This window comes from Manacus candei, unplaced genomic scaffold (genome assembly GCF_025592945.1).
Source record: "Manacus candei isolate 608988 ecotype Guabito, Panama unplaced genomic scaffold, ASM2559294v1 h1tg000037l, whole genome shotgun sequence".
Classification (NCBI taxonomy): Eukaryota; Metazoa; Chordata; class Aves; order Passeriformes; family Pipridae; genus Manacus; species Manacus candei.
The window spans coordinates 16,064,694-16,074,902 of NW_026138085.1; the positions used below are offsets into that span (position 1 = coordinate 16,064,694).

Here is a 10,209-nt window from a genome sequence, read left to right on the forward strand (position 1 = left end):
CTGGAAATAGGGTCTTGAAATTTGGCATGAAGCAGCCTTTTATGGTCTTTTAGATAACCCCACCCAAATTAGTCCTATTGCTGGGCTTTGAAGAAGAGCAGCTTACAACGGGGGGGGGAGGGGGGGGGAAAGCCCGATGCTGCTGAAATCTCTGAACATGCTGCTTTTGGGGCACCTGCTGCCCCAGGTGCTCAGAATCCACTCAACAGGCCCCCCCCAGGGAACAGGAAACATCAGCCCCTGGTTAAAAAGCCTTTGCTGGGATTACAAAAGTAGTGGGATACACAAGCACAGCCCCTGTCTGTCGGTCCCCGGCAGCCCCAGGGACCTCTGTGGGTGCTGACACTGCTGCTCCAGCATCCAGCAACACTCACTGCCAGGACTTCACCTGTGGATCCCACCTCATCCATGTGCACAGGCTGCCTTAAGGGATATCGTGAAGGTCATTGTGTTACTTGGTGAGAACATCAGAAGTGTCCAAAGTGAGGCATTCCATACCAATTTTATTGTGCACACATACTGTAATGCCGTTCTTAATTACACTGCCCCAGTCTGATTTCCTTACAACACCTGCACACCCCGGACCTGCTGTATAAGTCAAAAAGAAAACACTGGTCAGATTCCCATCTTATCTGCAGAACCATAAACTGCCCAGGGAGCAATGCAAGGGCTGTGAGACTCAGAGAGACTGCGACAATAGGACAAAACTCTCCCAAAGAAGCAGATTCCCTCCATGCCCTTGCCACAGGCTGTATGATGCTAACAAAGTCATTAACCCAAACTTTTAGCTGCTGGTGGCTGCAGTGCCCACACTGCGGGTGCGTGGCTGGAAACCTTTAGCCTGAATTGCTGACATCCATCTTCGTGCAGCTGGAAGCAGTGGGTGCTGTGCTTGCATGTATGAAGTGCTGTATCATGTTAAATGCTCTGAAAAAGCAGACATTATGCTTTTCAGATGGAGTACCCTGAATAAGTCAAAACTGACCTTAATCCATCCATGTGTCACCCTGACCCATCTTCAAAATGGGCGCTTGGGTAGGATTAATGAAGGTGCTGAAGCACTGAGGCAGTGTAGTGGAAAGTGCTACAGAAAGAACCATGAGGACATTAATAACTGTGTCTTTTGAGGAACCTGCAGGTCCCCCTGCTCTGGTCCTGTACTGCACACTGCAGCCTTCCCACCCTTTGAGGTCATTTCTCCATGATTTCTGGACCACATCTCTAAGGAAGGTCACAGCATGGCAGGGCAGGTCCACAGCATGCCTAGATCCAGCCTCAATGTGTTTTTGCCATCCAGAACATCAGCACCTGGCTCTGCTTTGAAAACTGCACTGAGAAGTATTTGAGCCATGTTTTCTATCACTGTGAAATCCAAAAGTGGTCAGACATGTGAATAATGTGCTGAATAGTGTACTCTGCCCAGGCTCATGTGCTGAACAATAGGCATCACTGAGCCCCTTGCTGCCCATCTCACTGCACACACAGCGATGCAGAAGGAAAAGAGTATCTGAACATGAAATTAAAGTCTTGTTCTGCCTCAACGGAAGGGGGTAGGTGAAGTTGCACTGACAAGAAGAGTTCAGACATTTCTGCATTTTGAGTACTTTCCATAATAGAATTTTGGCTACCATGCATGCACACTTAAACACGGCTTGTGTACAAATACATAAATGTGACACACACACTCAGATAGCACCTGATGGATGGTTCTCCAAGAAAAGTCATGTATATGATACATCCAACACTCAGTTTACATAGTATGACATTTATGTAACACTTATGAAGAGCTCTGATGGGGTGTTGTCAGTTGGTATTTGCTAAGAGAAGAAATAAATCTAATAACAAAAACAAAAAAAAAAAGGCATTTTGGAAGAAACAATACTGCACAAATCCTCTAAAAGGACAGAATTGTCTGCACAACAAAGGCTCGGCTGATTGATGCTAAAATAAGCAGTTATGCAACAAGTAAGAAATACGATCTCCAGGGAAGAAACCAGCAACATTTCCCTTTCATCTTCATTCACCGGTGCTTATTTTTGCAAACCTGAAAGGAAAAATATAGGCAGCCTTTCGATAACGAGCACACAAGCAGAATTAACAGATGTTTTGAAGTGAAGGACGGGGTCTTTATAAGTTTTGTATGAGTTCTGCAGAGTTAAATCCCGTCACTAACCACGAGTCCCCAAAATGCTGCAGAGCTGTTGCCTCATGGCTGCTTCCCCACACGCTGGGGGAGCGCTGTGCTGGGGTGATGAGGTGTGAACACCTTGGTTTTAGGGGTGACTCTGCTCATCCCTAGAGTTACAGCTACAAAACTGTTGAAGCAACTTCAGGAGAACAAGTGTATCAATTAGTTCACCTCTCAACGCTTTGGTTTAATAAAATTTCTCAGTCAGAGTTGAGAGCAGTGAAGATCTTGGTGCAGACAGGGGAGAGAAAGAGGAAAACCCTTGATGCCTTGTCCCACACGGGTGGGACAGGACCATGGGAGTGTGAGTAGTCCTCAAATACAGCAAAAAAATCCAGTGTAATTTTGAAGACCTTTAGAAACAATCTGTTTTCTGACATTAGCTAGTGAGAGACCATGAGGGAGGCTGAGCTCCCTCAGCCTGCTCCTGCTGTGACACCCACCCATCTCTGATGCTGGGGGAGCACCACGGAGCAGGGAGCTGCTCTGATGACAGAGAGCTCCCAGAGATCCTCAGAAGCGCCACACAACTCGAGAACAGCACAGGAGACACGTGGCTACTGATTTACTGCCTTGGATACCCTCTTCTGAGGCCTCTGGTAGCCAGAAGTCATTAGAATAGCCTCATGGCTGCTTTAACTCCTATCAAAGACCAGGGCAGTGCACAGACATTCCAGGAGGGGAACACAGAGATGATGAAAATCTTGCTGTGCCCATTATCCCAGCTGGGGTCATCCAACACCCCAGCTATAATCGGGATGTTTAGTTTTTATTAAAATATGTGTTAATTTGGAGAGTAGTAAGCAGATGCAGCAGAAGGAAAGAGAACAAGCTCTGTTCTAAATTACAATAATAATCATTCCCATCTTCGAGAATAAACTATGACAGATCAAGGGAGAGATGGCTGCTATGGTCATTATATAAACTAATCCCTTTTCTTTCTCATTCATTTTGCATAATTCTTTTCCTCTCTGAAGCTAAGGAAAAACACTATACTTACAGGAGAAGAAATTTGATTTGGCAGATCAGTGGATAGTGAGATTTTGTTTGCAGTCTCAATTACCTTCAGTAGCTGGAAATTTGGTATCAAACTGTAAATAAAGTAGATATAGCATTACAAATGTCCATCCCTTGACAGAGAGCTCAGAAATTCTCTATGTTCTAGCAACAGCTGTTTTAATATCTTTCAAAGAAATGGCAGCTTCACTCTGTCTGAAGGGATTACCTTTAAGGAATGCATCCATAAGTGGCTTTGTGCAAAGATGCTCACATTCCTGTGGGGTTTGTGCACTGCATTTTTTCTGCCAAATTTCAAGATTCCTTTTTTTGTTGTTGTTGTTGCTTTTCCCATTTTCTCTAAGTTTGCCTCTATTGCCAAGTGCATGGAATACATCCCACATTTCATGCAGTCACCAGACTGGAAGAACTGGGGCTTTCAAAGGGCCTGTGAGTTATATTTGGGAAAATAAGGACCATCAGTAGAGAGGTGAACAGCTCCAGTGCCCCTCCTGTGACAGGAGACCTGCTGTAGCTCCTCCTGCTTTGGAGGGATCCTTGGGCATCACAGCAGACTCCCCTGCAACACCCTCCCACCCTTCCCTGCTTTCATTCCTTTGCCTCCTTTTTGGTGGCATTTCACACTTTCCACCTTCAGTGCAGTGAGGGAATAGCACAGCTCCTCAGACCACGTGGGGGTTTGTATGAAGATATTTGACTGCTACAGGCAAACTCAGTGGGTGATGGACGATGGAAACAGAAGTAGATTTAGAATAATAATTCAGCTGGAAGGAACCTACAAGGAGCATCTAGTCCAGCTGCCTCAGTACCTCTGCTCTCCCTCGTGAAAGACTATCCCAAAGGCAGGACAGGCCATTCTAAACCCTTGTCCTGCCCATTCCCACTCCACAACCCAGGAAAGATCCACCAAGGTGTAAAAGCCATTGTGTTTTACTCCCCTGAGCAGGCCAACAGAGCTTTCCTCCTCCCACAGGAGTCCTGGCTTGGGAGGAAGGTTACAGTCCCGTGCCAGTGGGTGTCTTCCTACTGCACATCCCACCACAGAACATGCCATTACTCTCCCAAATAAAAAAAAAAGAGACATTAATGATCCCAGTCACAGCTCAAAGCACCATTTGAGTGAATGGTACATATGCTAAACAATACATGCATCAGGACTGCATTAATCCACATTTTGTATGGATTCAGTTTATAACCCAGTTGGCTATTTCCCTGTATTTCTCTGGAGTTGGAGGGTGTGAAAAAGACATTTCCATTTCATTGACTAAGTTCCCAAGGGGAGAGTTTATGAAAGTGCAAGTGCATAATTTACTGCCTGACAGGATAAAGATGGTATCTGGTTTTAAAAAAATAGTGTACCCTGAAAAACAAAATTGCTAGAAAAGACATTTGTTTTCCATAAGTACCATATTTTAGAAGCATTTAATTTAGCTTAGAAGCACCGTTAAAAATATATGCATTGTAAATTGCAGCTGTATAACACGATATTTATCAGATAATGTCACTGAATAGTCTCCTGTTGCAATATAAATGCCAAGGCATTTATAGAAAATAAATGTTGAAGTAGCAAGCTTTCTTTTCAAAGTGGAAAACCATTATCTCATCCAAAAGTCATAAATAAAATTATGAGGGTTTGCTTACAAGGTTGGTTTTAACCGTAGGGGGGCTGACATGGATACTCCATCGCCTGAGCAGTGTTCCCTTGCAGCAAACTCAGCCTGGGTGCAGCCAGAAGAGAGGGAGGCACATGGGATGGGCTCAGAAAGACCTGAGAGCAGCCAGAAGGACAAGTCAGCTGTTCATGCACTTGAGGAAAAGAGATAAAGATGAAAAGTCAGGGACTTCTTGAGATACACAACTTAATATGATATTTATAGTGAGATTCCTGCAGCCCTCTCCTGGCTTCATGAATTTATCCTTCTCTGGTTCTGCTCCTTTAGCCACTTCTTGGTTCACGTGATGCACTGTTTGCTTCCTTCTCCCTCTGTTTTCTCTCTCTGCATTTTTCTTTGGACAAACCAAGTCCACTGATCCTCTTCAGTGACCATACTCACAGCAAATTGCTGGTTATCTGCCCTTCCACACTCACTTCTCTCACACTTTGACCTGCCCTGTAACATCACACAGTCACAGCTGAGGCTGAATGTGCTGAGCCAAATCCCTTGCTCTTCTCACCAAGCTTCCCCCACCCATCCATCCATCCATCCATCCATCCATCCATCCATCCATCCATCCATCCATCCATCCAGTCTCCCAGTCAGAGGAGCAAAACACAACTGGCACAGCTCAACTGGTACATTGTCAACTGGTATATGATGAATGATATGATGGACACCAGAAACGTGTCTAAAATAACTTTTACATACCAGAAGTGGCTGGCTGGGTGCACAACTGATTCATTGGCCCATCAGCCACGGAGGGGAAGCACAACACACCAGCAGAACACACCACACAACAACTCCCAGGTTTCTGGGCCACATTCAGAAGAAAATACTTCAGTCCTGGTAGCATCTTGCAGGGAGGATCCCAGACTGAGCACTGCCCTCCTGTGAGCACCAAGGACCTCGTGGATGTGCACCATATTAGAAAAATGTCACAGCAACAACAGCATGGAGACTTGTTAAACCATGAGTCTGTCATCTCCTGGGAGAGGATTACAGCCCTTGTGCAGAGTATGCACCAGCTGCTGATTTGAATTTACCTTTGCCCTTTGGCCACTCTTGGCTGGCCCTGCCAGGCTGCTGAGCAGCCCCACGTTTGCCTGAGCCGTTCTCCGTTGGGCTCCACGGATCACAGGCAACCATTGGAGCAACAATTCCTGCCTGCCAGGACTTCAACACGTTGTATATGCAGCACATCCCCCCTTTAGAGTGGTTATAATCTTCAAATCAATCGGACCTGGCAGCGGAAGTTTAACATTAATGACTTTCTTACTATGGATGGAAAAACCCTCCAGAGCAAACGAGCAGAAACAAGATCGCTCGGCTCCTACCCCAGGAGGTGACTCTGCGGTCACGACCAGCACTTGGGGCAGAGCTGCACCCTGGGTGCTCCAGCACAGCCAGGAGGGTTGGTCTGGCAGGTCACGCTGCCTTTGGAGCAGGGACCTGAGTTCAGAAGAGGCTTTAAGGATCTCAGCTCCTTAAAATAAAGATATCAGGAAAAGGTTCTTCACCCAGGGCACGGTCAGGCACTGGAAGAGGCTCTCCAGGGAAGCAGTCATGGCACCAAGCCTGAAGAGAGCTGAAGAAACGTTTGGACACCCCCCTCTGGGATTTCTGGGGTTGTCCTGTGCAGGGCCAGGAGTCAGACTCAGTGATCCATGTGGGTCCCTTCCAACTCAGGACATTCTGTGAGTCCAGGAGTGCTAACAGTGGTGAGGAGACAGATACCCATCACATCACACAGCCCTGCAGCCAGAGGCACCTTCCCTGCAACAGCAGCTGGGACTGTGGTCCCAGGGGAAGCCTTGCTCTCCCCAGCCAGGGACAGCTGGGGGGGTTCAGTTTCGTTTTATCTTGGCAGCCAGGAGAAAACAGGACCCGACCAGTTACACATTTAATTTCCAAGCTGGTCCCGCAGGGCAGGAGGATTGGGTGAGCCAGGGAGGGTGAGCGTCCTGTCCCGAGCGTGCCAGGCATCCCGCAGTGCCCGGGGGTGGTGGCATCTGCCCTGGCATCCCTCGGGGAGCAGCAGCCGCAAGCCTGGCTGCCGGAGGAAAAATAAACAACTCCAGTGAGTCACAAAGGCAAGCGGCATATGACGGGGACAGGTACTTATGCAAATAAACTGTTAACACCCAGCCAGACAGAGCTGATAAGCCTCCTAGGCCAGCTGGAGGCTTCCTCATCCTGCTGAGGGCTGGGGGGAGGAGGAGGAAGACAGCTTTAGGATAACAATAGAAAACCGAAAAGCAAGAGCAAGGCAGCTCTGGGGAGGTTGCACAGGGCTGCCTGGTTTGGGTACCAATCTGCTGCACCCGGCCATGCCAGTGTGTCCCTGAGCTGCTCTGCTTCCAGAAGCATCCTTCCGTGCCAGTGTTAGTGTGTGCCCATCACTGACACCTCCCGGGGTGCTTGCCAGGACACATTTCCCCACACGCCCAGGGCAGCAAGGAACTCCACCCCACGGCAAAGTCGGATATTTGTGAGGCTGTAGCACAGGAAATACAGGGGGAGCTGCCTCCCCCCCCTTTGGAATATCCCCGTAGCTCCCTCCTCTCTTGGCTGACCAAACTCCCAAAAGCATGAATGAGAGGCAATTTATCCTTCTGAAACACTGCTGGGGATCCCCCAGGAAGCTTCATATCTGGCCTGGCTGGGTTGATGATAATCAGATAGAGGGGGTTTTAAATAATCAAGCCTAAGCAGCTGAAATCCAAACTGGAATAAGTAATGGGGTCAGAAAACAAACACTGCAGGCAGGGCACAGCCGGGGGGTCTGCAGAGCACCACACACACACACACATGGAGTGGGCTGAGCTGGGAGCTGTGGTGCTTCTTTCAGGATGCTGCCCAAAAACGAGAGTCTCCCAAGCCCTGCACTTTTCTGGTACTGGGAAACCTGTGGAAAAGACCCCCCCATGTTTCACAGGGAGCCCCCAGAGCCAGGTGGCTCCTTCCCCCATGGCAGCCACCACCACAAACCTGAGCCACAGAAGAAAGAGTTTTGCTGCCCCAGAGCTCTGTCAGTGTCCAGTCCCAGCAGCTCAGAGGATGCAGGACACCTCCCTGCTCCTGTAGCATCACCACCCACTCCTGGTCCACTGATCCCCACCCCCTGGCTCTGCCAACACCTCCACCTGCTTTACCCCTGGGCAAGGAAGAGGGACAGAAGCACCAAGGAAAGAGGGAATTAAGTTTAGGGAATTTGTTTTACCCGCTGCTCAGATTTCCAGCTCATATTAATGATGTAATGCTCCAATGGTGAGAAGCCAAAGTTTGCCCTTCCTGTGGTGTTCCCTTAGGAAAAGCATATTACTGCAATGTAAAACTGAAAATTGAAACAGGCTGGTGCTTCACCAGAGAAAATGCCTCTCCCTTTTTCCTATTCAGTGAGGCGGGGATGAATGTTGTGAGGTTTGAAAGAAAAACTGAAAAAGCCTTTAATTAATCCCTGGAGGCTAAACCCTGCCAGATATGGACAGGATTTCTCCTCTGCCTTCTTTTCGGAGCAAGAACACGAAGCTGCCTTCCTGCTGCAGCTCTTTCCGGGGGATTCTCAGGTCCCCAGAGGAGGATCCAAAGCATTTTCCAAAGCTGTTTTTTGCAGAGAGGATTGCTGCCAGGGAAGCCTCGCTGCTGTCCCTGGACAGCAAGGAGACCAGGAGCCCCAGCACAGACTTTTGGAAGCTCTTACCTGCTGGGAGGAAACTTTCCAAGTTCAAGGTCAGGTCTGTTTGTCTTCCCTCCTGACAGACGTAAACTGTTATGCAATATTCAGGAAGTCGCTTTTATCAGACTCGATTCAATTTCTAAGATTAAGAGCATGGAAAAACAAATACTAGTGCTGGATGGAAAGTGCTGGCACTAACCAGGCCAACACTGTGTTTGGACAAGGATTGCTAATAGGGTATCTCTTATTTCCACAAGTCAGTAGGGGCAGGATACAAAATGTTCTGCTTTTTATGGAGGGATGATGATGATGAGGAGGAGGAAAATTAACCCTTCCTTAGAAAGAGCAGAAACCATAGCAAAGCTATTTGGTTTTTTGGGGGTTTTTTTGAGAGCAACTTCTGTGGTTGCTACTGCAGCATCTGGGAGCATCCCAGGATGTAAAGCTGGGGCTCAACCTCTGGCAGAAGACAGAGGACTGCATTGCTGACAGTGCCTGTGCTTTGTTTGGCTATAGCTGCCAGGCAGGTAAAGGCTTTGCTCCCTAAAAACCCAACTTGCAAAGGAATGGGTAAAATATAGAGCACGTGCAACTTTCACAGGGATCCACAGTTGGGACAGCATAACCACCTCATTCAGAAGATGCACTGGAAAAAAGAAATCTGAACTTGCAGAGGGAAGACTGTACGAAGCAAGACCCAAGCTGGTCCTATGATCTAACAAGTCCTGAAGTCTTTAAAGAAAAGCACCAGGAATTGCAGTGGAGGAGGATCAATCATTTGATCTATAGAGGTGCATGCCAGAGGTCACACCAGCCACAGCCCAGCAAACATACCTGCCTCTTGACACTTCTTCCAACCAAGGCCCTCACAAAGTTTCACTAATCACCACTATTGAGACTGGTCCAGTGCTTTCTGTTGATACAGGAAAAAAATCAGAGGTTTAGCTCCCAGCACAGGGAACTCCCTTAATTCAGTACTGTGTATATAGGTATTACACAGAGAAAGTTAAAATGTGGAAATAAGGAGCTCTGGAGTTTGATAAAAGCTAAGGGAGAACCTGAGGTTTGAAAGAAAACCATTAGCAATAGCAGATTTGCAAGTTCAGCTGTGGGAAGGACCACAAAATCCAAGCACATGCTATATATCTTCTTTTTATTGACTGCTTTGTGGGGAGCTGCATTTCTTGTTGGAGTTGGGAGCTACAGCCTGCACTCTGTGTTGATTTTGATTATAGAGTGGTGGTAATTAAACCTCTGGAGCATTAAGTTGCCATTTTAACCAAATGCCTGCATTTTATCTTGATGGGAAATTGAGAGTGAGACTCAGATTTTCACAGTAAATAAAAACTGTTGGCTGTTTCACAGATAATCCGTTTCCTCAGCTTATGAATGAGAAAATCCTCCCGTACGGCTTCCTCTACCCTTTTGCAAAGGCACACGCTCCTTGAGGAAGCTCAGCAGCAGCCCTGCCAGCATCTGCACGCTGTTCAGCTTGTAAAATAATAATTATAATCATAATGTGCCTCCCTTAATGACACTTTTAATCCAGAGACCAGTGTCCTTATCTCCACGTGAGCAAACAGAAGCACGCAAAATTTTTCCTCCAGTGATATAAATGGCCAAGGTCAAAGTCAGGACTAACCCAGCACCCAGGCTCAGTCTATCAGCAA

General features: G+C 47.4%; 1 long non-coding RNA gene across 2 annotated transcripts; it reads right to left on the reverse strand.

Annotated features, from left to right (window-relative positions):
• Nucleotides 1-378: 378 nt before the first annotated feature.
• On the reverse strand, nucleotides 379-8,730 carry LOC127473947 (uncharacterized). Of its 2 annotated transcripts, XR_007905636.1 has the most exons (4): nucleotides 8,564-8,730; nucleotides 4,847-5,011; nucleotides 3,189-3,279; nucleotides 379-2,044 (listed from the first exon to the last, which is right to left on the reverse strand). It is a non-coding gene; the product is annotated as an uncharacterized LOC127473947 (long non-coding RNA). The 2 variants fall into 2 exon arrangements; XR_007905637.1 differs by lacking the exons at nucleotides 379-2,044; nucleotides 3,189-3,279 and adding an exon at nucleotides 3,544-3,632.
• Between the last annotated feature and the right edge of the window lie 1,479 nt (nucleotides 8,731-10,209).